General features: G+C 38.9%; 1 pseudogene; it reads left to right on the top strand.

Annotated features, from left to right (window-relative positions):
- Positions 1 to 26897, top strand: part of LOC107140239 — a 73254-nt pseudogene extending 46357 nt beyond the window's left edge.
- The last annotated feature ends 209 nt before the right edge of the window (positions 26898 to 27106 follow it).

Genomic DNA, 27106 nt, shown 5'->3' on the forward strand with positions numbered 1-27106 from the left:
CCGCCCCCCCCCCCAAAAAAGGGCAAAAAATAGTCAAATATCAAGAATCTCATACAGTTTGCCTAAAAGATGCAGATTAAAAGAACCAGATATACTTACTTTAGTGAATAATTTAAGGGAGCTTAGAAGTAATTGAGAGTCCAGAATCAGGAGTTACATGGGCCTGAGTTCTAATTCTCATGCTGCCACTCCTTGGCTATCAAACAAAAGTTGTGTGAGGATTAACATTCAAGACAGAGAAGGACAGTTTCAATGACTAATGGGGAGCATTTATTCCTTATAAGTCTTGGTGATGTGCTGCAACAGAGATTATGCTGTGTATCTTCCTTAGTTTGGAAAACATGCTGAATGTTTTCAAAACGTGCCTTGCACTGTCCTTAGTACTGTCTTGTACCACAGGATGACTTTTTGACTAATAATGGACTGAATATGTGACAGTGGTCCTGTGGGATTATCATGGAGCTAAAAAATTCCTACCATCTAGCGGCATTGTAGCCATAATAATGTCACAGTGAAGCACATTCTCACATTTGTGGCGATGGTGGTATAAACAAATCTCCTGTCCTGCCCCTCCTGGAGAAGTATATAGCACATTCAATTATATACAGACATAATATTTTATAATGACAATAAATGACTGTTATTGCCTTATGTATCCACTATACTATTATTTTAAAGTGTGCTTTCTTGACTTAATAAAAATAAAACTTTACTGTAAAACAGTATTTTGTGTGACATGGATCTCATGTAACCTGGTATGCACTGTGATTCTCCATTGCAGCAAGAGGCTACATCAAGACCATCTAGGTTTGTGCAAGGATGCTGTAGGAGGTTCACACAGCAAAGTATTTGCCTAACAATATATTCTCGATCTTTAAGTAATGCAGGATTGTCACTGACATTTATCAGTGTGTGTATGGACGAGGAAATAGAAGCACAGAGGAGCAAGGGAACTTGTCCAAGGACACACAGATGGGAAGGGATGGTGCTGGGATTTGAATTGTGGACATCTGGACTTGGGATGGAGTTCAGTGGTAGAGTGCTTACCTGGCATGTACAAGGCCCTGGGTTCAATCCCCAGGGGGAAAAACGTTGAGGAAGTTTGTTTCCACAATCCATACACATATCTTCCCTGCACCTTGCTTCTCTCTGGCACCAAGAATCTACTGGGATAAGAACTGGACTTTAAAGGACTGTTACGAGAGATAAAGAAACCTTTGGACTAACTCTACCTTTAAGTCCCTGTAAGATTAAATTTAAACATTCAGAATATAAAAGATCCCCAACATTAACTAAGAGCCCACCATACAAACATAACACCTTGCCAAAGCTATTTGCAAACTGCTAAGAGAGAATTCCATATTAACATACGATGGTGGAACTAAGGTAAAGAGAAAGACTCTCTTTTCTAAAGTGGTCAAAGAGTTTCTTGGTAATCTAGCCCCAGGTTTTCAGGTCAGGGCTCAGTTGATTAGGTCTTTGACATATTTGTGAGCAAATGGTGTGTGGGCTTATGTCAGGCAACCACGTGGAATGAGTCAGAAGCACTTGAAACAATCCAAGCTGTTACTGAAATCAAGAAATTCAACATTCAGAAACACCAACACTGTGCCATCAGAGGCAATCTTTAGATACATCTGACATGGAACTAATAAACTCAGATGCTCATTACTTAAAAGTCATTCTGTCCTTGTTTTCTTTCTTATATTACAGTATCAAAACTCAGAATATGTCAATCTGCTCTGTAAATAGAATTTGACTCATAGTTGTAGGGTACGAAGAAAACAAGGCCAAGCTTAAAAAAACTCAGATTGGGCTCAGGCTGTAGCTCAGTGGCAGAGCTCTTCCTAGCATGTGCAAGGCACTGGGCTCGATCCTTAGCACCATATAAAAATAAACAAATAAAATAAAGGCATGCTATCCATCTATAACTACAAAAAAAATCCACTAATTCATAGAGTACCAATAAAACATTATTTTAAAAAACTCTGAGACTTAAGTGAAAGTCAAAAAATCCTACTTGTCTCCATTTGTGTACAATTTGTCAAAATGCATTCCACTGCCATGTATAACTAATTAGAACAAATTAAAAAAAAATAGAAGGGAGACCAGTAGAATAGAAGAATAGGAACAAGGGGAGGGAGGGGAGTGAAAGGGGAGGTATTGGGGAATGAAATTGATCAAATTATACTGTGCACATATGAATATATTATAACAAATCCCACTGTTATGTATAATTATAATGTGCCAATAAAAAGGAAAAAGAATCCTGCACCACCCACCCCTGCTGCCAAAAAAAAAAAAAAGAATCTGGAACTATTGCCTGGTAGGTAAATTTGCCGCGTTAAAGGTCTTCGTTGTCTGTGCAGGAATCCTGGTATTCAGTGTGACAGGGGATAACTTGTTTTATTATCCTCTGAGTTTCAATTTTCTCTAAAGGCTACTTCTTCCAAATTCTTCTCTCCTTGTAAGGTGACCAGAAATGAACTCACCACCAAGGATTCACTTTGCCCAGAGCAAGACAAATAGAGCACCCCCAAAATTCTGAGGTCTTTTTCATGGTTTTAACAATTAATTTAGATGTAAATCATGTGAAATTCAGCTTTGGCTTCCATTATCATTCACCTTTTACTGCACAGTTTTCCATGCTGTATGTTTAATGTTCCCTAAGGACCAGTTATATCCTGTTTCCATGAATAATTAGTTTTGGGAATGGAAAAAGAATGTGTAGAGACAGCTCATATTCTTTTGTATTCTTCAGAAAGCATTAATTATTATAGTTAATAACAATATATTGTACACTTGAAAATTGCTGAGAGTAGATTTTGAGTGTCTCACCACATTGAAAAAAATGGTAACAATGTAAGGCAATGGATGTTAATTTGTTTGATTTAATCATTCTACAATATATATGGCTACTAAAACATCATGTTATGTAGCATAAATATATACAACTTCTATTTTTCAATTTATAAAAAACAATGTAGCTAGGTGTGGTGGTGCATGCCAATAATCTCAGCAACTGGGGAGAATGAGGCTGGAGAATTGCAGGTTTGAGGCCAGCCTCAGCAGTTTAGTGAGACCTGTCTCAAAATAAAAAAAAATAAAAGGACTGGTAATGTAGCACAGTACAGCATCCCTGAGATCAATCCCCAGTGCCAGGAAAGAGAGGAGGAGGAGAAGGAGGAGGAGGAGAAGGAGAAAAAGAAGAAAAAAGAAAAAGTAAAAGAATATAATGGGAGAAAGCACTAATTGTGTGAAATTTGCCTCTGGAACAGGAAGTTGTTTGCATCTCATAGATTCATAGGAAGCTGGGCAGGGAAAAAAAAAAACCCTCTTAGGAAATAAGGAAGATTTTTCCCACATGTCTTCATCAGGAAAAGTAAAACAAGTTTTCATCCTGGCATTAAGACATCATTAGGGGCTGGAGTTGTGGCTCAGTGGTAGAGCACTTGCCTAGCATGTGTGAGGCCCTGGGTTTGATTCTCAGCACCACATATAAATAAATGAATAAAATAAAAGTCCATCAACATCTAAAAAAAAGACATCATTAGTAGGTGACTTTTCTGAAAATGTTGGTACTCTTTCTGTACATAGTACATTAATTTATGAAGAGATACTCAGTGAAAATGTTGCCATTTGACCTACTTGATCATTTATTCAATATGGTAAACAAAATTGATTTTTTAAGAAGCCAGGTAATGTTTTCCCTGTGCATTTCCTTATCATGCTAGAATAATTTGGACATATGGAGGCTAATTTGAAAATACATTAAAGTAGAAACTATGAGATGATCCCTTTTAATGAACAAGGGAAATGTATTATCTTTTTCACTCTTCCAAATTATTCTCGGAGCCAACCCTCCACAGAGGACAGGTGGTCAGCCATCAGAGATGAGGCTGTACTAATGTAATGAGAAGCTGAACTTCCAGATCTCAACACTGTGGTTAATGAAGACAGCACCTGAACACTGTCCCTGTGAATTCCATCTGAGGAGTTAGTTAAATGTCAGCCAAACAGCCTTAGTCGGTAGGTAGAATAAAGTTTGGGAACTGAGGCATCAGAACAGTGTTCTCATCTGTCCCTTTTTCTAGAAGGTGGTAATTGTGATGTCTCTCTGCTAGTGCCCATATCTAGACATCGTGTGGATCTACCACTTTGTAGCACAGGGCAGCGATTCCAGAGTCCTTTCTGGCTAGGACAGGCCTAGAGTGTGGGCCTGGGGTTCTAGTGGTGAGTGGACAGCAGAGAGGTCAGGCAGCTGCCAGGGATGGAAAGGCCAGGAGGGCCTCCCTGTTCTGTGCTGGGCAGAGGGAGAGCTCCCTCTGTGGGCTTTGGATGCCTTATTCTGCTAGGTGTGGCTGCTCTTGACATGCTCTCTCTACTCATTCTCATTCTCTAAACATTCCACTCTCCCAGAATATCTTCTTCACATGGCACTATTTCACACTATTTTTGAGTGATCATTTGTTTGTTTTGGTGCTAGGGATTGAAGTCAGTGCCTATGTGTGTTAAGCACACACTCGACCACTGAGCTACGTCCCCAGATCCCTGTGCTGTTGGCATGAAATCAGCAAATACTGATTTCTGTTCAAGGTGGTGCGGTAGACCCTCTCTTCTGCTCAACTATCTACATTTCCAGAGATGATATTTAGAGAGCAAGTGTTGGACACTTGATAGATGCTCAGTAAACACTGATTGATTGACTGATTGCTTGATTGGTTGTAGTCTCCCTGCTCTTTTTTTAAGTTACTATAGTAGACCTAAGGATAAATAAATCCATCTCAAGAGCGGATGGTGTGTAATGTGAATTTGAGGAATGGACTATGCTGAGATGGGCTTAAAGGTCTAGAAAACCACTTTCTCTAAGAGATCTAGTTCCCAGAGACTGACAGTTGCATGATTGAATCGAGAGGGGCATAGAATGGCTCCAAACCTCAGGATTAAAAAGTCATGGGGGGAAAGAAAGTTCACTTGTAGCAGTTCCCAGGCCACTCTGCAATTTTCCATGGCTTGGGGCCAGAGGCAACCAAACAAAAACAAGTGTTATGAGCCTGCTGGCTTCTGGCTGCATTAACTATTCAAGAAGATGGCCAGTCCCCCCCACTCCCCCAGCCTTATGAGCCTCATAGTTTCCTACTATAAAGACACTAGAAAATATCTACATTTGAACAACAAAGAGAGATTATAACTTCATTGATACTTCTGAAATTACAATGTTTAAGTTTAATGTTGAACACTGAGGACCTGAATTTCATTATAGGTCACCGACATTTTTAGCTATTGTCCCTATATTTGAAGCTGATTTGGCAAATGTATGTTTTTGATTTTTGTATTTATTGTGCCTGGCCAAAAAAAACCCCCAAAAACAAAAAACAAAAAACACCAAAACTGATAATGGACTATTCTTTATTATAAATTTGTATTATATAACAATAGATAATTTGGTTAGACTAATTGTTAAATTAAGGTTGTCCCAAATCAACCTTACTTGAACAATTTTAAAGATTATTGACCATTGACATTTTTAGGTGTGTTTAACCATGATAGTAAGTACACTTGATATAGAAACCGTATGATAACAACACCCTAAGTCTGATTAGTAAAAATATACAATGTAAAGCCCCACTCATTATCCACAAAAGCAAAAATTATAGACTACATGCACGTGCATACACATACAAATTTCCTTTTAGCTGAAATTCTATAATTCATGGTAAATGATTATAAAATAAGAACAAGTAAGTAAATGGTTTAGACTCTGATGATATTTTAGTAATAAAATACATTCGAGTGCACTATAGCATATTTAAATCAAGTTTACAATGCTCCTGCCCTGATAAATTATAAATGTATATATATAATCCATTTTAAAATTCAGATGAATAGGACTTTACCTCTAATAGCTAAGTCCTTCTTTAGCTATAAAAAAAAATATGGTTCTTTTGCTGGAGATTTCAAAATCCATGTCTCATATACCTGAAAAAAAATGTTTAATTGGCTGGTTTTTCTTCCATGATAATAACATGATCTATGTTTCCTAACCTTTCATTTTTATCCTTGGCAGGAATGTGACTGTACTGTAACCAAAAAGACATCTGTTAGCAATTTGCAGTCTCTGAGTGGCCCACAGTTTTATAGGAGCTTCATCTGAAACTCTGATTCATTTTTTAAAAAGTTAGTTGGATGGAGGCAGCCGTCTCCCTACTGGGGATCTGCGCAGGAGTGGTTTCTTTCCTGGCCTGGGTTAGGGTTCTGTCCTCTGCCTCACGCATCTGTGGTAATGAGCTCAGGGTTTCTGGGATGCTGGAGAGTGGGTGGTGGTATGTGGTAGAGCTGTTCATGTTGGGCCAAAGATTTGGCGATGAGAATTTGGTCTCTGATTTGTCATCCTATTTTTTTTTTTAAGCAGAAAACTATTTTCTTACGCTCTTTATTCTGAATTGACACAAGAATGTTTCCAAAGTCATGAAATTGGAAAACACACATAGGTGGGCACACAAGTGCACACACTCATGCAAGTGTAAATATGGGCCCTTAAGCATGCACATGTGCACACTAAAACTAAACGGAAAGCCCAAGCCTTAGATTCACAGACAAGGTGACTTCAAATCCAAGTTCAGCCACACTATGACTTCAGGGAAATGAACTTTCTCATTTCCTTATTTATGAACTGAATATAATAATGCCTGCCCTTGATAGAGATGACATGATATGTGTAATGTTCCTGGAACAGAGAAGAGTATCATTTTATAAGGCCAGGGTACTTCCCACCCCTATCCCATCGTGCTGTTATTTATCAGATTAATTTTAGGTCTTGCTGTTTGTACAAACCCATTCGGGGGACAGATTTGGGAATTAGGCCTGAGGTTCCTAGCTATTTCTTTTTCATGTTGCCTGGGGGAAAAGAAAGCAAAAACAAAAATGATAAGCCTGTTTTAATTTTTATTACTTACACAGTTTTCTCTATTTCAAAATATCTTCACAGTGTTTATAGGAGAACTAGACAGTCAGGCCTAGACTGGTTACTGACTGGGTGAACTTGAGAGTTGATCAATATTTTTGAACTTGAGTTTGTTCATATATAAACCATAGAGACTGACATCAGACTTGCAGGATCATTTAAACATATTAAATAATATAGGTAACAAAAGCAGTTGCTACTTTTTACCCTCATATTGCTTAATATTTCCAATGGCAATCAACAATGCCTCAATGGATATCCCCTGGGGGAAAAGAGGTGGCTCAGCAGTAGAGCGCTCACCTAGCATGTGCAAGGCCGTGGGTTTGATCCTCAGCACCACATAAAAATAAATAAATAAAATAAAGGTATTATGTCCAACTACAACTAAAAAATAAATATTAAAAAAATTACCATTTTGCTGAACACAGTGGCACATGCCTGTTACCTCTGTAGCCAGAGGCAAGAGAATCACAAATTCAAGCTCAGCCTCAACAATTTAGCAAGAACCCTCACAAACTTAGTAAAACCCTGTCTCAAAATAAAAAGGAGTTCGGGGGCTGGGGATGTGGCTTAGTAGTAGAGCACACGCCTGACATGTATGAAGCCCTAGATTTGATCCTCAGCACCACAAAAACTAACTAACTAACTAAATAAACAACAGCAGATTTAAAAAAAAATTTTTTTTTAAGAGTTAAAAAGGAGTGGGGCCGGGTGCGATGGTGCATACCTGTAAACCCCAGCGGCACAGGAGGCCGAGACAGGAGGATCTCGAGTTCAAAGCCAGCTTCAGAAAAAGCAAGGTGCTAAGCAACTCCATGACACCCTGTCTCTGAATAAAATACAAAATAGGGCTGGGGATGTGGTTCAGTGGTTGAGGGATCCTGAGTTCAATCCCCAGTACCCCTCTCCCCATAACAGGAGTGGGGATAAAATTCAGTGTAAAATGCCCCTGGGTTCAATCCCAATACCAAAACAAAACAAATCTATTCTTTGGGTAGATAGGAAATTTAAATTCAGATCTGTATCCCTCATCCAGAATCAGCCGTATTCTCAAAAAATACAAACACAGTTTAATAAGCAGATCATTGCATTAATTAACAAAGATGCCAAGGCCATATCTTTCTTTTAGGCTATGGAAATTTGTTGACTATTGTTTTGCCATCCTGTCTTCTAGTTCATAGCTTCATGTTTCTAAATGGTGTATTTATCCTATTGTTAAATTTAATCAAGCTTGGACATTTTCTGTTGACTTCTGATTCTGATTGCTGAGCATTTAACTATTAAACACACTCCTCTTTCTTCTTCCCCATTGTGTTAGCTAGCTTTTCATTACTCCAACAAATACCTAAGCAATCAACTTAGAAAGAGGCAAGATTTATTTTGGCTTACAGTTTTGGAGGTTTGGGCCCATGATTATCTGGCACTGTTACTTTTAAGCCTATGGTGAAGCAGCTCATCCAGCAGAAGCACCTAGGGGAGCAAACCCACTTGCTTTATGGCCAGGAAATAAAAGAGCAAGAAGAATTGTTTAGGGTCCCTCTACCTCTTCCAGGGCACACCTCCACTGACCTAAAGATCTCCCACTAGGACCCACCTGTAAGGTTCTACAACCTCCCTGGTGTCATCCTTGGGACCAAGCTTTTGACACACAGGCCTTTGGGAGACAATCTACATCCAAACTGTAGCACCCATGTAGTTTTATCTTAATATTAATAGGGTTAGCATTATTAGGACTTAAAAATATGGTTCGATACTGAGCCATGTAATGTGCTATAACTATGCTTATAGATTTTCCATTTTTTCCCTGGAAAGAAAAATCACTTTTTTCTTTGGTCTATTTTCCGTTATGTTTTTAAAAATAAACTTAATTTTAATTTGATCCACAAGCTTTGCTATGGTTTGGATGTGGCTCACCCCTGAAAGCGTCACATGTTGGAAGCTTGCTTCTCCCCAGTGTGGGTTGTGGGGAGGTGGTGGAACTTTGAAAGTGGGGCCTAGCAGGAGGTAATTAGGTCATGGGAGCTCCACCCTCACTAATGGATTAATGTTGTCTCCCTGGAGTGGGTCAGCTCTGGATTAATCCCAGGAGCAGATTAGCTCCCCTAAGTGGGTTGTTAGAAAAAGAGTGAACCTGGTCCCTCCACAGTCTTCTGCCTCCTGGTTCACACATGTGCACCTTCTGCCTAAAGGCAATTCCTTCCTGCTCCTCCACTATTTTGAGATGTAACCAAACTACACTCACCAGAGACTAAACAGATGGCACTTGGACTTTCAGCTTCCAAAACCATATACCAAATAAACTTCTTTTCTGGCCAGATATGATAGTGCATGCCAAAATCCCAGCTACTCAGTGGCTGAGGCAGGAGGATCACAACTTTGAGGCTCGCTTGGGCAGCTTAGCTGCTTCAAAAAAAAAAAAAATTAAAGGGCTGGGGCTGTAGCTCTGTAGTAGAGTGCTTGCTGGGTTCAACTCCTACAACCATATGCCAAACAAAACCCTCTTTTCTACGAAACTGTCCAGTCAGGCATTTTGTTATAGTAATATAAAAAGGCTCATGACATTTCCTTTTTAAAATATTTTTTAGTTGTAGTTGACACATACCTTTATTTTATTTATTTATATTTTTATGTGGTGCTGAGGATCGGACCCAGGGCCTCGCACGTGCTAGGCGAGTGCTCTGCTGCTGAGCCACAACCCCAGCCTTGGCCCATGACATTTCATCTAAGATGTTATAAACATTTCAGTATTATTTTCCACATGGTCAGGTAAATCGTTAATCTGTTTATTCCATTCCTTCCACGCTTTTCACCCCAACACAGTGGGAAATCTCCCTCTCAGAACTTTTCAGTCTCCTATTTTAGACTATACTGGCCTGGACAAAGCTGACCTCATAGAAATTAAATTGACTTCTTACAGCCTTCTTATGTTGGATCCTATTCCCTGAGTCACATGTCATTTTTCTTTTTCATTTATTCTATTGATTTGGGAAGAAAATCCTTAATTCTTAAGAAATACTGTATAGTAGGTAAATTTAAATCCTTAAAAACTCACATGGGAGATTTAGATGTTCTCCTTGCCCATCCATCCATTTATACTGAAGAGTGAGGGACTCAAAAGTTATTCAGAAGCTCTTTATATGGTGGTGAAACTTGTCAACTGAAAAGTTTCCTACCAGATGATCAGGTGGTTTCTTCATTGGAGACACTCCCAAATTCAGCACCTAGAGTTTGTTCAGCTTATCAAGAGAAGAATACTTCAGTCCCTTGTCACCCTTTCCAGGGGGTGCAAAGGATATGTTGCTGGTATTCTGAAAGCAGATTAAGAAAGAAAGGAGTCAACTTAAAAAGAATTTCACTTAACATTCCTGTGTTCAAATTCAAGGTCCACCTTTGCTTTCTCTCTAATTATCTTCTCCAACAAATAGAGTTCCATTTCCTTGACGTTTAGGGTGATGACGCTGGTGAGTGGGTGAGAATCACATGGGTTACAATCTGATTCCTCCTCCCATCTCATTGTCTTCAGTTCTTGAGCCTTTCAGAGGTCCAATGAGAAGAACTGGTGCTCTCTTCAGTGTCCCCCTGCAAACCAAACTGTTAACCAGACATAACTTCTTTCACAGCCATATTAGCTATCGGTCCTCCATCAGCTTTTGCCTAGCTCTCAAATAGGTGTTCAAATCTTTCATCTACTCATGTCTCCTCTACCAAAACCTTGTGACTTCATGTATATTTTTTATTCTAAAGGAAAATAGAAGGATCTGCCACTTATAACCACAAGTGTTTGACCTGTCAGTCTTACTGAAGAAGTTCTGCTAGCACTGGCAACAGGAGGGAAGGGGAGTGATGGTTCTGTTTTGGTACCCTAGGGAAATGAATGATTTATTCTCCCAATGATGCAGGACAAAATTTTGCTACTGAAATCCCTTTTTATCGTGGAGGTCTTCCCTAATTTGATCAGCTGCATTCACAACCTGGGGCAAAGGTGATATTATAAACATATCAGTATTATTTTCCAATAGGTCGTGGGGGCTCTACCCTCATGAGTGGATTAATGCTATCTTGCTAGAATGGAAGGGCAGGAAAGGAAGACTCACAGAGCTTCTTAACCTAGGGTCTGTGTCATGCTTGGGAAGTGCTGTGGTCCATATTTCTCTAATACAAATTCATCTGATGATCAGTGTGGTAGTATTAAGTGAGCCGATTAGTGACCTTATAAAAGGGCATGAGGCAAATATGTCACTTTTGTCACATAAGAACACAGCATTCTTCCCCTCTGGAGGAAGCTGTGTTTGAAGTGCCACCTTGGAAGCAGCCTTAATACAACCAAAATACAGAGTTTGGACTTGCCAGCCTCTATAACTGTTGATCAATAAATATATACTGTTTATAAATAGCCCAGTCTAAGGTATTTTGTTATAGCAGCAAGAATGGACTAAGAAGGTCTATGGATAGAAATTAAGGAAGCCATAAAGTTGGATGGAAAAATCTCCTATTTTTATTTTTTAATAGCTTCTAACTAAAATTTAACTTTTGCTTCAATTATGAATACAGACAGCAAACCACAGTGGTAATGGCAATATCTGTGACCTTGTTACCAACAGAAATCACAAGTGTTTTCATAGCAAATGGCAGTTGTTGCAGATATACCTAATTGCCATTTACACTCATTGGAAATTATGGTAGTCATTAAGCCTGTGGTTAGATCTTATTATTTATAACAACTCAAATATTTTCATAAATGTATTTCCACGTTTTGGGTTTATTTTGTAACATTATACTTTTATTTTAAGCTGCCCAACCTTAACTTCTGGGCTCAAGTGATCCTCCCACTTCAGCCGCCCAAGTAGTTGGGACTACAGACGAGTGCTACACACCAGGCTTGTATCCTATGCTTTTTGTTTTTATACTTGAAAACACTGAGAAAGGAGTCCATAGGCTTCACTAGACTTCCCAAATGTGTAGGAACCCTGCTTCAAAGGCTTAGCACTTGCAGCTGCAGGAGCCTGGAACTTGAAGCAACTAAAAGCACAGAGATGAGTAAAGGTATAAGAGGAATAGGGGTGTCAGTCAGAAACTATTTGATTATAGAAATAAGACATATTAGTTGGGTGTGGTGGTACACTCCAATGGCAATATGATTAACAATGTTTGTTAAAACTACACAATTGATTTTATTTTTAAATACATGATAGTGGAATGAATTACAATTCTTATTACACATATAAAGCACAATTTTTCATATCTCTGTTATTATATAAAGTATGCTCACACTAAGACTGGGGTTGTGGCTCAGTAGCAGAGCGCTTGCCTAGCATGTGTGAGGCACTGGGTTTGATTCTCACCACCACATATAAATAAATAAAGGTCTATCAACACCTAATAAAATATTTAAATAAAAAATCAAATTCTTTAAAAAAATAGTATGTTCACACCAATTCATGTTTTCATACATGTACTTTGGATAATGATGTTCATCACATTCCACCATCATTTCTAACGCCATGCCCCCTCCCTTCCCCTCTCACCCCTCTGCCCTATCTAGAGTGCATCTATTCCTCCCGTGCTCCCCCTCCCAACCCCACTATGAATCAGTCACCTTATATCAGAGAAAACATTTGGCATTTGGTTTTTTGGGATTGGCTAACTTCACTTAGCATTATCTTCTCCAGTGCCATCCATTTACCTGCAAATGCCATGATTTTATTCTCTTTTATTGCTGAGTAATATTCTATTATGTATATATGCCACATTTTAAAAATCCATTCATCCACTGAAGGGCATCTAGGTTGGTTCCACAGTTTAGCTATTGTGAATTGTGCTGCTATAAGCATTGATGTGTCTGTGTCCCTGTAGTGTGCTGTTCTTAAGTCCTTTGGATATAGACCGAGGAGAGGAATAGCTGGGTCAAATGGTGGTTCCATTCCCATTTCTAAGGAATATCCATATTGCTTTCCATATTGGCTGCACCAATTTGCAGTCCCACCAGCAATGTATGAGTGTGCCTTTTTCCCCACATCCTCGCCAACACTTATTGTTAAAACTACACAAGCTTAAAAAAACAAAACAAAACAACAACAACAACAGGCTTAATACATCCAAAATATAGATAGGGGGACCAACAAAAGTAGAACTTTTTTCCTCCTGAAGATTTGCTTTATTTTGACTCTTTTAAAAAAATTTTCAGCAAATGAAATGAACAAGAATACCAGATTGACCTCAGAAGACCTAGGTTCTGCCTCTAAAAACTGGACCAAGGGCTAGGGATACAGCTCAGTTGGTAGAGTGCTTGCCTCACATGCACAAAGCCCTGGGTTCAATCCCTAGCACCACTATATAAATAAATATATAAATAAATAAATACTGGGCCAAGACAAGGATGCCCTCTTTCACCACTTCTATTTAATATAGCCCTTGTCTGGGACACCCAAAATAATGTTGAATAAGGGTAATAGTGAACATTTCTTCAATATTTCATTAATAAATACAGTGATGTATATTAACTTCAGAAAACTATTCTTGATCATATTAAAATATGTAAGCAATGTAAAAGAAAAAATGAATTAGATAAATACATTAATATCATGAGTTGTCACTGAAGGATAGTGATCAAGGAAGTGTAACTCGACATCATATACAACAGGATGAATGAAAAGTTATACTCCATTTTTGTATGATGTATCAAAATGCTTTATACTGTCATGTAGAACTAATTAGAACAAATAAAGATAAATAAATAAATAAAAAGAAAGCTTTATGTAACAACAACAACAAAACAATAGTCTTTGAAACTCTAGCCAGAGCAATTAGACTGAAGAAAGAAATTAAACATATACAAATAGGAAAAGAAGAATTCAAACTATCTTTATTTGCTAATGACATGATTCTATATTTAGAATACTTAAAAAACTCCACCAGAAAACTTCTATAACTCATAAATAAATTCAGAAAAGTAGCAGGATATTAAATTAACACCCATAAATCAATTGGGATCCTAGGCATCAGTGATGAATCAACTGAAAAAGAAATTAGAAAAACTATCCAATTCACAATAGCCTAAAAAAAAATTGGGGAGCCAATTCAACAAAAGAGGTGAAAGACCCCTACAATGAAAATTATAGAACACTAAAGAAAGACTTTAAAATTTGGAAAGATCTCCCATGGTCTTGGATAGGCAAAATTGTCAAAATGGCCCTCCTACCAAAAGTTCTACATAGATTTAATGTAACTCATATTAAAATTCCAATGATGTTCTTCATAGAAATAGAAAAAGCAATCATAAAACTCATTTGGAAAAATAAGAGACCCAGAGTAGCCAAAGTAATACTCAGTGAGAAAAGTGAAGCAGGAAGCATCACAATACCAGACCTTAAATTATACTACAGAACCATAGTAACAAAAACGGCATGGTAGTGACACAAAAAACAGACATGTAGACCAATGATACAGAATAGAAGACACAGAGACAAACCCACATAATACAGTTATCTCATACTAGGCAAAGTTGTCATAAACATACACTGGAGAAAAGATAGCCTCTTCAACAATGGTTCTGGGAAAACTGAAAAGCTATATGTAATAAAATGAAATTAGACCCCTATCTCTCACCCTGTACAAAACTCAACTTTAAGTGGATCAAGGACCTAGGCATTAGATCAGAGACCTTGCACCTACTAGAAGAAAAATAGGCCCAAATCTCCATCATATCAGTTTAGGAACTGAATTCCTCAACAAGACTCCTACAGCACAAGAAGTAAATTCAAGAATCAATAAATGGGATGGTATCAGACTAAAAACCTTCTTCACAGCAAAGGAAACAATAATGTGAAGAGAGAGCCTACAGAATTGGAGAAAACCTTTGCATTAATTTCTAGGATATATAAAAAAACTCAAAAAACATAACACCAAATAAAACCAAATAACCCAATCAATAAATGGGCAAAGGAACTGAAAAGACACTTCACAGAAGAAGAAATACGAATGGTCAACAAATATATGAAAACATATTCAACATCTCTAGCAATTAGAGATATGAAAATTAAAACTACACTGAAATTCCATCTCACTCCAGTCAGAATGGCAATTATCAAGAATACATGTAACAATAAATGTTGGTTAGGATATGGGGGAAAAGGTATACTCATACTTTGCTGGTGGGACTACATATTGGTGCAACCACTCTGGAAAGGAGTGTGGAGATTCCTCAGAAAACTTAGAATGGAACCAATATTTGACCCAGTTATCCCACTCCTCAGCACATACTCAAAGGACTTAAAATCAGCATACTATAGTGATGCTGCTACATCAATGTTTATAGCAGCTCAATTTACAATAGCTAACCTATAGAACCAACCTAGATGCCCTTCAACAGATTAATGGATAAGGAAAATGTCATATATATACACAATGGAATATTGTGTCAGCCTTAAAGAAGAATGAAATTATGGCATTTGCAAGTAAATTGATGGAACTGGAGACTATCATGCTAAGTGAAATAAGCCAATTCCCTCCAAAACAAAGGCTAAATGTTCTCTCTGAAATGTGGAATGCTAAAACACAATAAGGTAGGGGAGGGGGAAGAACAGAAGTTCATAGTTTTAGACAAAATGAAAAGAAGGGAAGGGAGGGGGATGGAACAGGAAATACAGTAGAATGAATCAGACATAAGTTTCTTGTGTTCATTTATGAATACACGACCAGTGTAATTCTACATCATGTAAAACCATAAGAAGCTATACTCCATATATGTCTAATATGTCAAAATACATTCTACTGTCATGTGTAACCAAAAAGAACAAATTTAAAAATTACAAAAAAAAAAAGAGCTAGGTTCTGGTTCTAAGTTAGATGATCTTGTGGAATTGTCCCACATAAGTGGAAAGTTGGAATGGTGATTTCAAGATGCCTTCTATTTCTCTGGACTGTAAGGTTTTATTTGTTACTTTATCTATTTGTTTGTTTGTTTATTGATATGTTTGTGGTGCTGGGAATTGAAGTTGGGGTCCTATTCACTCTAAGCATGTGCTTTAGCACTGAGCTACACCCCCACCCCCTAGGACAACTTCCCTGCTTGGGTTTCAGGATGTGAGAAATAGAAAGCCTTTAAATAAACTATGAGAGCCCTGTGAGCCTTGAAGTTCCTTGATTCTTTCTGTGGATTGGTGCTGAAAACAATGGGAAAAACATCTTTTCAGAGGGAATGATTCTTGTTTTGCTGTTGCCTTGCAGCCTGTACATTGACTATTTGACCAATAGAGAGCTATTGATTGATTGACAAGGAAAAATCTTCTGAGAAGGTATTTATTCTATTCATGCTTATTTATACTTGATTCTATGGGAGACATCTCTGAAAGAGGTAAAAAAGTTCAGTGAATATCAGGCTTACGTTTCCCATGATACTGGACTAAAACATCTACTTAAGCAGTTGGGACTATTACAAATGTTTCTACAAAGATGCCTCCTCCCTTTCCCTTTCTCCCTTCCTCCCTCCTTCCTCCCTTCCTCCCTTTCCCTTTCCTGTCTTTATGCATCAGTTTATGATGGTTTTGGATGCAAGTAAGAGAAATCCCCAATTTAACCGTCTGAAACAATTAGGGAGTCGGCTCCCCACCTACCAAGAGGAGGACAGCTTTGGGGTGTCTATTCAGTAGCGCTGCATGGCCATCAGGGGCCCCATACTTTCCATCTTTTTTCTCTTTCAGCCTCATGGCAAATGAGTTTTTCCTCATCTTTACAAGATAGTGGTTGTTGTAGGTCCAAACTTCACATCCAGATATGGCAACACTGGTAGGAAAAAGGAAAAAAAGAATCGTTCCTTCACTTTTTATGAACAAGAAAATGTTTCTTAGAGTTCACTTTCCTTCCCCATGGACAGACGTGGCCATAGGGACACCCCTAGATAAATCACTGCCAAGGGGAATGAAACATCAGTATTGACTTTAAAAAATGAGATTTACTCATGAGTCCTAGAGGAAATGTGTAGACACTGAGGCAAAAATCAGTGCCCTCCTGGTTCAGAAGAATGAGAGGTAGGTAGCCATGCAGAGACTGACACTTCTGCATTTGGCTTTGACGGCCTTCCTGTTCCACTTCCACACAAAGTCCCTTGATCCTGTGGTACAGCAGATTGAACCCAGGGGCACTCAAATGCTGAGCTATATCCCCAGCCCATTTTATTTTTTATTTTGAGAAAGGGTCTCACTAAGCTGCTGGGGCTGTCCTTTAACTTGCCTGCCCCTTGAACTGTGACCTGCCTTAGTTTATTTAGTTCCTGGGATTATAGTGTTTGTCACTGTACTTGGCCCTCAGTCCCTTTTATTCCACATCTCAGTCCCTTTTATTTCACATCTCAGTCCCTTTTATTTCACCAGTCTCCCAGGAGCCCGCTGAGGCTTCTGATTCTATCCTAGGGGCATGAGGTCTGCCTTTGAGGGCTCCCCCACAGGCTGTATCATCTGACTTGCCTTGACCCCTGCAACTGACTGGGTCATGGTTTGGAACCTCTGCTTCTGCCCAACTTCAGGGGTCAGGCTCTCATGCCTATCAGAGTAGGGAGCCCCAACACCAGCATTTTGTTTAAGATGAAGAATCATTCACAAATCAGGCCAAGGATGCCAACTCTTCGTAGACATTTCTATGGAGATAAGTTTTATCCCTCAGAAAACACTTGTGTTTGTGAATCAGACCTGCAATGTTCCAATGGCATGAAATCCATTTTAGTCATATTTGTTCTTATGACTTAAATTCTGATCAACATCAATCAAATGTATTGATGAGATGTGGACAAGTAGAGCATATAATATAGGTCCAACCTTAAGGTTTATCTTTGGATTTTGTTACAAAAGTGGTTTGAGCCTTGACTATATAGAACTCAGAAACAAAGCAAGTCTCCTGTTGTTTTAAAAATGAAATATGCCTCCAGCATAGCCCTAGATAGTTCTATCAGATTATAACTCTACTTTATGTCTAGCTCCGATTTTGAAAAACTGAACTTCTAGGACCATCTCCTGTTTCTTTAAATTTTGCATGCCTCTCTCCTTCTGTCCAAGTAGCAGTAACTGCTGTGACCTGCCAAGCCCAGGCAAGGGAAGCCATGCAGGTCTGAGCATGCCCTCTGTGAGCCATCTGAAGTGATTGAGATCACACCCTCTCTCCTTTAATCCTGGTGAAGCTGGCTTCTAGGGAGAGGTCAGAGTTAGCTCTATAACAAAATCTCCCCAATTTCTTGCTTCCTACTTTGTTTCTATCTATAAAGCAATTTTTTTCCCCTCTGAAATTTCCCCAGGAAATCATGTCCTTCCAATTACCCCTTCCTGCTTTTAACACAAGTTACCCTTTGCCTCTGAGCTATATGATAAACAGGCCACAGACCTGGTGAGAAGGAAGATGAACAAGATAATTTGAAACCAACCACTGAAAAATCCAAACATCCTCTGGTGGTGAGCATCCAAACACCTTCCATACTTGTCCATAGAAGACAGAAGCTCTGAGACTATCTGGAGGAGCTGACCAGGTGCCTGAGGGGTCAGTGGTGAAGCTGAGACCTAGCCGGAGAACTAAAGTAGCCTGAAACAGAACTGCTTGAGGAAGTTTCTTCCGAAGCAGTGATTGTCTGCTGTACCTTCTGGGTTCCATTTATCACCCATGGGACACCTTACACAGGGGTGTAGGGCGGTGAGAGGACTGTGGGGTACACAGTCATTCCTGGCACTGAGACCAAGGATCACAAGTGCTTGCTCAATCAGGTATAGCTGAAAAGGGGAGAAATCCCTGAAATACTGGATGGGCAGGTATGATCTGAGAACCTGGTAGTCACGATTCAGATGAGGTGCTTCTAAGAATATGCTGATATTACAAATAGCACAACTAACTAGTGGCAGAAAGGCCAGAGACTGGATGGATCTGAGTCCCAGTGTTGACAGGCTAGACTGCCTGTTAAAGTGGGAGGAAGTCACTTATGCTTGTGTAATACGGGAGACATCAAATGCTTGCTAACCCCTTAAATGTCCTCCCTTTTATTAGGTCATAATACCCTAAATGTCTGAATCATTTAATAGAGTTGAAAGCCAAAGGAAGCCAGAACAGTGGCCTACACCTGTAATCCCAGAGGCTCAGGAGGCTGAGGCAAGATGATCCCGAGTTCAAAGCCGGCCTTAGCAAAAGTGAGTGCTAAGCGATTCAGTGAGACCCGGTCTCTAAATAAAATACAAAAATAGGGCTGGGGATGTGGCTCAGTGGTTGAGTGCCCCTGAGTTCAATCTCTGGTAATCCCCCCCCCCAAAAAAAAGCTAAGGGAACTCACAATTAAAATACAAATATGTTACCTGGAACGGTTTCACAGGATGCTTGTTATAATGTGGATCTGTGCCCTTGAAGGAAATTGTCAGTCTCCAGCCCACCTCCTCTTTCTCTTTTTGCTCCCTAGTTCATGATGATGGTTTTGTTCCAGCTGTGATGTGCTCCTTTAACACAGGTCCCCAAACAATGGGGCCAATCAATCTTGGTCTGAAACCTCCAAAACTGTAAGCCAAAATAAACCCCAAGTGATTATCTCAGGCATGATGGTATAGTAACAGAAAGCCAAGATCACATATGATAGAAAATTGGAAATTTAGTCTGTCCAAGTAGGCTGTCAGAGAAGAAAACTGATGAATGAGGACTAGAAATCAGCCAGTTTTGTGAGAAGATGCCAGAACTATCTTGAGTTATCTGATACCTAAGGAGAAATGGCAATAGGAGGAGCGAGGGGCTTTATGATGCCTGGTGAAGAACCAATCTGTAAGGGAATGCACTCCCTGAGCAGTTTCATTAAGGGCTTGGTGGTAGGTCACTCATTTGGTAGAGAAATGTGGCCATCAATTATGTCTGGACCCAGTGCCCAAGGTTCACTTAAGGTAACTGGTCCAGAATAAAAATTTTAAATCAGGCTGCATTTTATAAATAGCGACCACAAAATCATCCCCAAATAGTTCACATTTAATTTTTGAGTTTTTAAAAATGATTTTTGCATTAATAAATGAGATTGATTTGTAATTTTATTTGTTAAAGTATACCATCTCAGGTTTGGAAACCAATGTTATATTTCAGAAAATAATTCCAGAGGGCTGGGGATGTGGCTCAAGCAGTAGCACGCTCGCCTGGCATGCGTGCGGCCAGGGTTGGATCCTCAGCACCACATTCAAACAAAGATGTTGTGTCCGCCGAAAACTAAAAAATAAATATTAAAAAAATTCTCTCTCTCTCTTTAAAAAAATAAAAATAAATAATTTCAGAGCTAGCCCTCTTTTCTAAGCTTTGGAACAATTTAAGCAGAATTGCATACTACCTGCTTTTTAAAGATTTCTTAGAATTTCCCTTTGAAACCAGATGGGCATATCTCAGGGGACTCAGACAACTTTTTCTCTTTTTATATATGAAAATCAGTCTGTTTTGTTTTTCTTTCTTTTCTGGAGGTAAATTTTGATGTTATATTTTCTAAGAAAATTATCTGTTTCATCCAAGTTCTCAAATTTACTTTATAATAAAGTTAAGCAAAATATTTATTATGATTTTTTTTTGTGTGTGTGGTGTTGGGGTTTGAATCCAGGCCCTTAAGCATGTGAGGCAAGTACTCTACCAACTGAGCTATATCTCCAGCCCATGATTATTTTAATCTAACATAACTTTGTGGTTATTTTATTCTGTTTTTTATTTTATATATTTGCATTTTCTACTTTTTTTACTTTATCATTATGTTAGCTAGTACTTTTCTATTTCATTGTTTTGTATTCAAATATCCAGCTTACTTACTTCCTTATTTTTTTTCTAACTCAATAAGCTAGAAATTTCTGGTTTTGTTTTCATTAACTTAGTCTTTCTACTCTCCTTCACTTTGTTTTCTTGTTCCTTTTTTACACTAGATGCTTGTTTGATTGATTTTTTCTTATTTAAATATTTAAACCTATGAACTTTCCACTGAGTGTTATTTTAGTACTGTCTCATAGATTATGATATGCAGGATATTTACTGTTTTTGTTATTGTCATTTTTAGAAATGCTGTGATTTAGGTTATTATTATTATTATTTGGTACCAGGGTTTGAACCCAGGGGCAATTAACCACTGAGGTACATCCCCAGCCTTTTGTAAAATTTTATTTAGAGACAGGATCTCTTTGAGTTGCTCAGTGCCTCACTAAACTGCTGAGGCTGGCTTTTGAACTCACAATCCTCCTGCCTCAGCCTCCCAAGCCTCTGGGATTACAGGATATGCCACCACGCCCAGCTAATATTATTTTTCCATCTAGGGGTTAAGGGACTTCTAAAAAATTAAAATTCAAGGACCAGGGATGCAGCTCAGTGGTAAAGTACTTGTCTAGCATGCCCAAGGCCCTATGTTTGATCCCCAGCACTGAAAAAAAAAAAAAAAGAAAAAGTTTCAAAAAAAATCACTTAATATAAATTTTTTTAAACTTTCAGGTGGAAGGGAATTTTTATCTGATTTTAAAAGTTAATGTATCATCTTATTGCAGAGAGATCAGAGAATGTTGCCTATGCTATATCTACTATTTTGCAATTTACCAAGGTTTTCTTTGTGACCTAAAGTGTGATTGTGTTAGTAAGGTTTTCATCCCTGTGACCAAAATACTTGATAAGAATAGCTTAGAGGAAAAAGAGTTTATTTTGGATCACAGTTTCAGAGGTTTTAGTTCACAGTGGGACAACTACATTGTTCAAGGCCCAAGATAAAGCAGAACATCATGGCAGTAGGGCATGGTGGGGGCTCATGGCTCTGTTGTACATGGCTGCCAGATATAATAAAGAAACCATTGACCAGATGTGGTGGCACACACTGATAATCCCAGATGTTGAGGAGACCAAGGCAGGAGAATCAGAAGTTTGAGATGAGCCAGGGCAACTTAGTGAGATCCTGTCTCAAAATAAAATTTAAGAAAGGGCTGAGGATCGGGTGTGGTGGTACATGCCTGTAATCCCAGGGGCTTGGGAGGCTGAGACAAGAGGATCATGAGTTCAAAGCCAGCCTCAGCTACAGTGAGGTGCTAAGCAACTCAGTGAGACTCTGTCTCTAAATAAAATACAAAATAGGGCTGGGGATGTGGCTCAGTGGCTGAGTGCCCCTGAGCCCCGGTATGGAAAAAAAAAAGGGCAGGGACAGCTTGGGAGGCAGCTTAGAGGTATAGCATACTTACCTAGCATGTGCAAGGTTCTTAGTTTGATCTCCAGTAGAGGGAGGGAGGTGAGTGTGTGTGTGTGTGTGTGTGTGTGTGTGTGTGAGAGAGAGAGACAGAGACAGAGACAGAGACAGAGACACCATTTCCCTATCTTCAATGCAGATTTCATAGACTGAATCAAAATGCTGAGGAGAGAAAGCTTTTAACTGGATGATCTGTTGCAGGTTTATTTTATTTTCCATTCTTCTGTAGATTGTAACATAAAAAATTATTTACATATAAAACATCCATTTTAAGAACTTGGGGGCTGGGGTTGTGGCTCAGTGGTAGAGCACTCACCTAGCACATGTGAGGCACTGGGTTCGATCTTCACCACCACATAAAAATAAATTTAAAAAATAAAGGAATTGTGTCCATCTACAACTGAAAAAAAATTTTTAAAAAGAACTTGGTCTAATGAATTTCATTAATTATATTCAAACTTAAAATCATAATCACAATTAAGATACAGAATGATTCACTCTAAAAAAGTTTCCTCCTGTCCCTTTGTAGTTGTTCCCTTCTGCTCACCTCAGGGCACCAGCAACCACTGCTGTCACATTGGATTCAGTATTAAAAATTGTGTCTTTCAACACTTTAAAGAGATTCATCCATTTTCCCCTGATCTCCATAGTTTCTAATGAGAAGTCAGCAGTTAATTTCTTCCTTGCTGCTTTCAAAATACTCTCTAAAATAATTTTTTTTTTCCAGCCAGGTGAGTTGGTGCACACCTATAATCTCAGCATCTTGGGAGGCTGAGACAAGAGGATCAAAAGCTCAAAGCCAGCTTCAGCAACTTAGCAAGGCTCTTAGCAACTTAGTGAGACCATGTCTCAAAATATTAAGTAAAAATGATTGAGAATGTGGTTCAGCAGTAAAGAAACCCTGGGTTCAATCTCTAGTCCAAATAATAAACAAATACTTTTTTCAACAATGTGCATCAGATATATATTTTTGTGTTGGTGTTTGCTTATCACTTTGTATCTGCAAAGTTCTATCTTCAACCAAAGTTTGGAAAAATTTGGCCTTTATTTCAACTTTTCTTCTACTCATCCTCTCCTTCTTCTTCTGAATTCCAGTTGCATAAGTGTTGGCTCATTTGAAATCCTGTAACAAGTTCTGAAGTTTCTGCTCAAAGGTTAATTTTTTTTTTCTATTATTCATCATTGATAATTTTTATTGACTTAACTTGCAATTAATTTAGTCTTCCCTCTGTTGTGTTCATTTGTGGTCTACAATGTGAAATTTTTACTCCAGAAATTGTATTTTTATTCCAAAATTCCCATTTAGTTTGTTAAATTTTTTTTCTATGTTTTTGATGAGATTCCCTGATTGTCTGCTGAGGTTTTTATTGTTGAAAACATGTTTCTTGTTTTGAAATTGACGATAATTGTACTATCCACTTTGAAATCCTGACTGTGAGTTCTAACTTGGGTTCATATTAGGATATGGCTTAACTGATTTTCTTTTTTCTTGAGAATGAGTTCCATTGTCTTGATTCTTCATCTGACAGGAAAGTTTGGATTGGTCACCAACATTAGCATGTTAAATTGTAGAGATTCTAGATTCTGTTATTTTTCTCCAATGAGGTTCCCCCCACCTTTGAAAGCAGGAAAGAATAGATGAAAACTTTTTCATGAATAGTAGCTTAGGTCTCAGATTAGATTTTATATATTTTTTAGGTGAGCTGCTTTAAACCTTTCTCATACACCTGTGCCCAGGGGCCTGTCAGAGATATGGGTAGACTTATGTTTGAATAGCCATTTCTGCATTTCTCCCTTCTAGAAACTTCCCACTCTCCTCAGCATTCATGATATCCTGGCTTCACTTTTCTTCCTCACTGGTTTTATTTTATTTTATTTTTATTCCCCATGCTAGAAAACCTGTGGGTTTTTCCACACATGCCATTACTATTGCTCTTCATGCTACATGGACTGCACATAACCGCAGGCAAAAAGCCACAGAAATGGGAATTTATCTGTACCTCTCACTAGGTCTGTCAACTTCTGTTTCTTCTCTGTATATCCAGGTAGTTGCTTTTTGGATTATGTTCAGGTTTTATAGATGTCTTTTGCAGGAGGGTTTATCTGTTTGCATCCAAGTCCATCATACTGAGAAGCTAAATCTAGATTGAAGTTTTGATATCAAAATGGACAAGATTAGATTTTTCTTTTGATACTGGGGTGCTTTACCACTGAGCCGTATCACCAGTCCTTTTTAGTTATTTTGAGAACAAAAAATAAAATTGCTAAGGGGTCTTATTAAATTGCTAAGAGTCTCACTAAGTTGCTGAGGCAGGCCTTGAATTTGTAATCCTAATGCCTCAGCCTCCTGAGTCTCTGAGATTACAGGCATTCACCACCACACCTAGTAAGATTAGACTTTGTGTGTGTGTGTGTGTGTGTGTGTGTGTGGTGCTGGGGATTGAACCCAGGGGTGCTTAATCACTGAGCCACATCCTGGGCTCACTTTGAACCTGTGATCCTCCCGCCTCTGCCTCCTAAACTGCTGGGATTACAAGGGTATACCTGGCTCTAGATTTTCTTTTGTTGAATTTTGGTTTGGTTCTGAGTGAATATGTTGTATTTGTTTGCAAGTACCACTTCCTTGGGGAATCGCCTCTCTCCCATTTCTTTTGGATCTGATTAGTCACAGTGTCCTTTACATTCTGACCACAGGAATGGGCAGGGACTCTGTTTAATAGATCCTGAGAGTGGAAACACCTCTGTGCTGCCTGTCTTCTGTCTGCTTCTATAGATACGCTCTTGCCCTGTATTGCTCTGTGCCTTGGGAGGGCTCCCTTGTCTTGCAGTTTCCTACTGAGCTGAATCAATGGGAGTACTTCCAGGGGATAAGTGAGGGAGGGTGCAGGCAAGGTTACATGGGCTCACTGTGGCCCTCTACCAAATGTCACCACTCCTATCAGAAAGCCCTCTTCACACATTCCAGTCTGCTAGTCCCCCCTTACCCATAGAGGATGTGTTTCAAGACCCAGTGGATGCCTGAAACCATAGAGAGCACTGAAGTCCTAACCCAGCATCTGTGGGAGATTGGCTCCCAGTCACCCAAGGGATACAGAAACTTCATGCTCAAGATGCCTGAATTTGTAGAATATCAAAACCCTATAGGTTTAATCATCCCTCAGTATTCATGAGAGATTTTTTTTTGGGGGGGGGGTAAAGGGGATTAAACCCAGGGGCGCTTTACCACTGAGCCACATCTCCAGGCATTTTTATGTTTTATTTCAAGACGGGGTCTCACTAAGTTGCTTAGGGCCTCCTAAATTGCTGAGGCTACTTTTGAACTTGCAATCCTCCAGTCTCAGCCTCTGGAGCCTCTGGGATTACAGGCATGTGCCACCATGCTCAGCAAGAGATTGGATTTTAGAAACTCCTGTGGCTACCAAAACCTGTGGATGCTCAAGTGCCCTATACAAAATGGCATCGTATTTGCATATAATCCATGCACATCCTCCCATATACTTTAAATTATCTATAGATTATATATAATTCCTGGTACAATGTAAATGCTATGTAATAGCTCTTCTACTGTAGTCTTTAGGAATACTGACAAGAAAGTCTGCACAGGCTGCTACCCTAAGTCCAACTGCTCCTATCCCTTCCCTACTTGTCAGGAGTAAGCCTGTATGCTGGGTGAGTGCAGCTGGAGCACAAAAGGAGAGATCTCATCTCTTCTTGAGAAAGGGAACCTCTTCTTTGATACCCATGCCATAGTGTGCTTTCTCAAAGAAAATGGGTTTACTTCTCAACAGGAAGAAATCATGGTGTCTGCATTGGGCAGGATCATGGAAGCCAATATGGATATTGTCTGAAAAGACACGGTCACCAAAGTGTGACAGATCACTCCTCAGCAAATAATGTCTCAGACTGCTAATGTGAAGAAGGGTATTGTTACGGTTTAGCTCTGAGGTGTCCCCAAAAAGCTCATGTGTGAGACAATGCAAGAAATTTTAGAGGTAAAAATGATTGGGTTATAAGAGTTTTACCCTAATCAGTGCATTAATCCCCTGGTAGGGATTAACTGGGTGGTAACTGTAGATAGGTTTGGGTGTGGCTAAAGGAGGTGGGTCATTGGGGGCAAGCCTTTGGGTTTTATATTTTGTCTGTGGTGAAGAGAGGTCTCTGTTTCCTGATGCCATGTCCTGGGCCACTTTCCTCCACCAAACTCTTCTGCCATGATATTCTGCCTTACCTCAGTCCCCAAAGAAAGGAGTTTGCTGTCTATGGACTAAGACCTCTGAAACTACAAGCCCCAAAATAAACTTTTCCTCCTCTAATTGTTCTTGTCAGGTCTTTTGGTCACAGAAGCAAATAAGCTGATAAGTCAGATACCATCATTTTGGAAAAGAGTGAACTTCAACCCTCACAGCAGAAAATGAGAAAATAAACTTGAATTACATCATTAAATCAACAAGTAATGGATGGAATGATCAAATTCTGAACAAAAACCAAATTGGCCTTCAATCTGGAAAGGAGCAGAATAAAAGAATTGCATTAATTGAACAAAAGTAAGCTGTTGAAATTAAGGACAAAAATAGTGGAATTGCACACTCAGCAATTGTACACCACACCCAGATGGATAGAAAGATAGAAAGTGAGGCTGCTAGTTTCAAAACCAAGCTATAAATGCACAAAGTTGATACTATTAAATATTTAACAAAGTTTGTATTTGCCTGCCTTATAGTAGCTCGGGGACTTTATTTCCTGTGAATCTGATAAAGTATCTATTAAAATATTTCAACTGACATGGTAATGGTAAAAAGTACATGAAAAGATGTTCGATATCATTAGTCATCAGAGAAATGCAAATTAAAGCACAATGAAAACTATATACCCACTACAATGGCTAAAATTAAAAAGACCAACAGAACCAAAAGTTGAAAAGTGCTGGGCATAGTGGCGCATAACTGTAATCTTCA

The sequence above is a fragment of the Marmota marmota genome, unplaced genomic scaffold, assembly GCF_001458135.2.
Source record: "Marmota marmota marmota unplaced genomic scaffold, marMar, whole genome shotgun sequence".
NCBI lineage: Eukaryota > Metazoa > Chordata > Mammalia > Rodentia > Sciuridae > Marmota > Marmota marmota.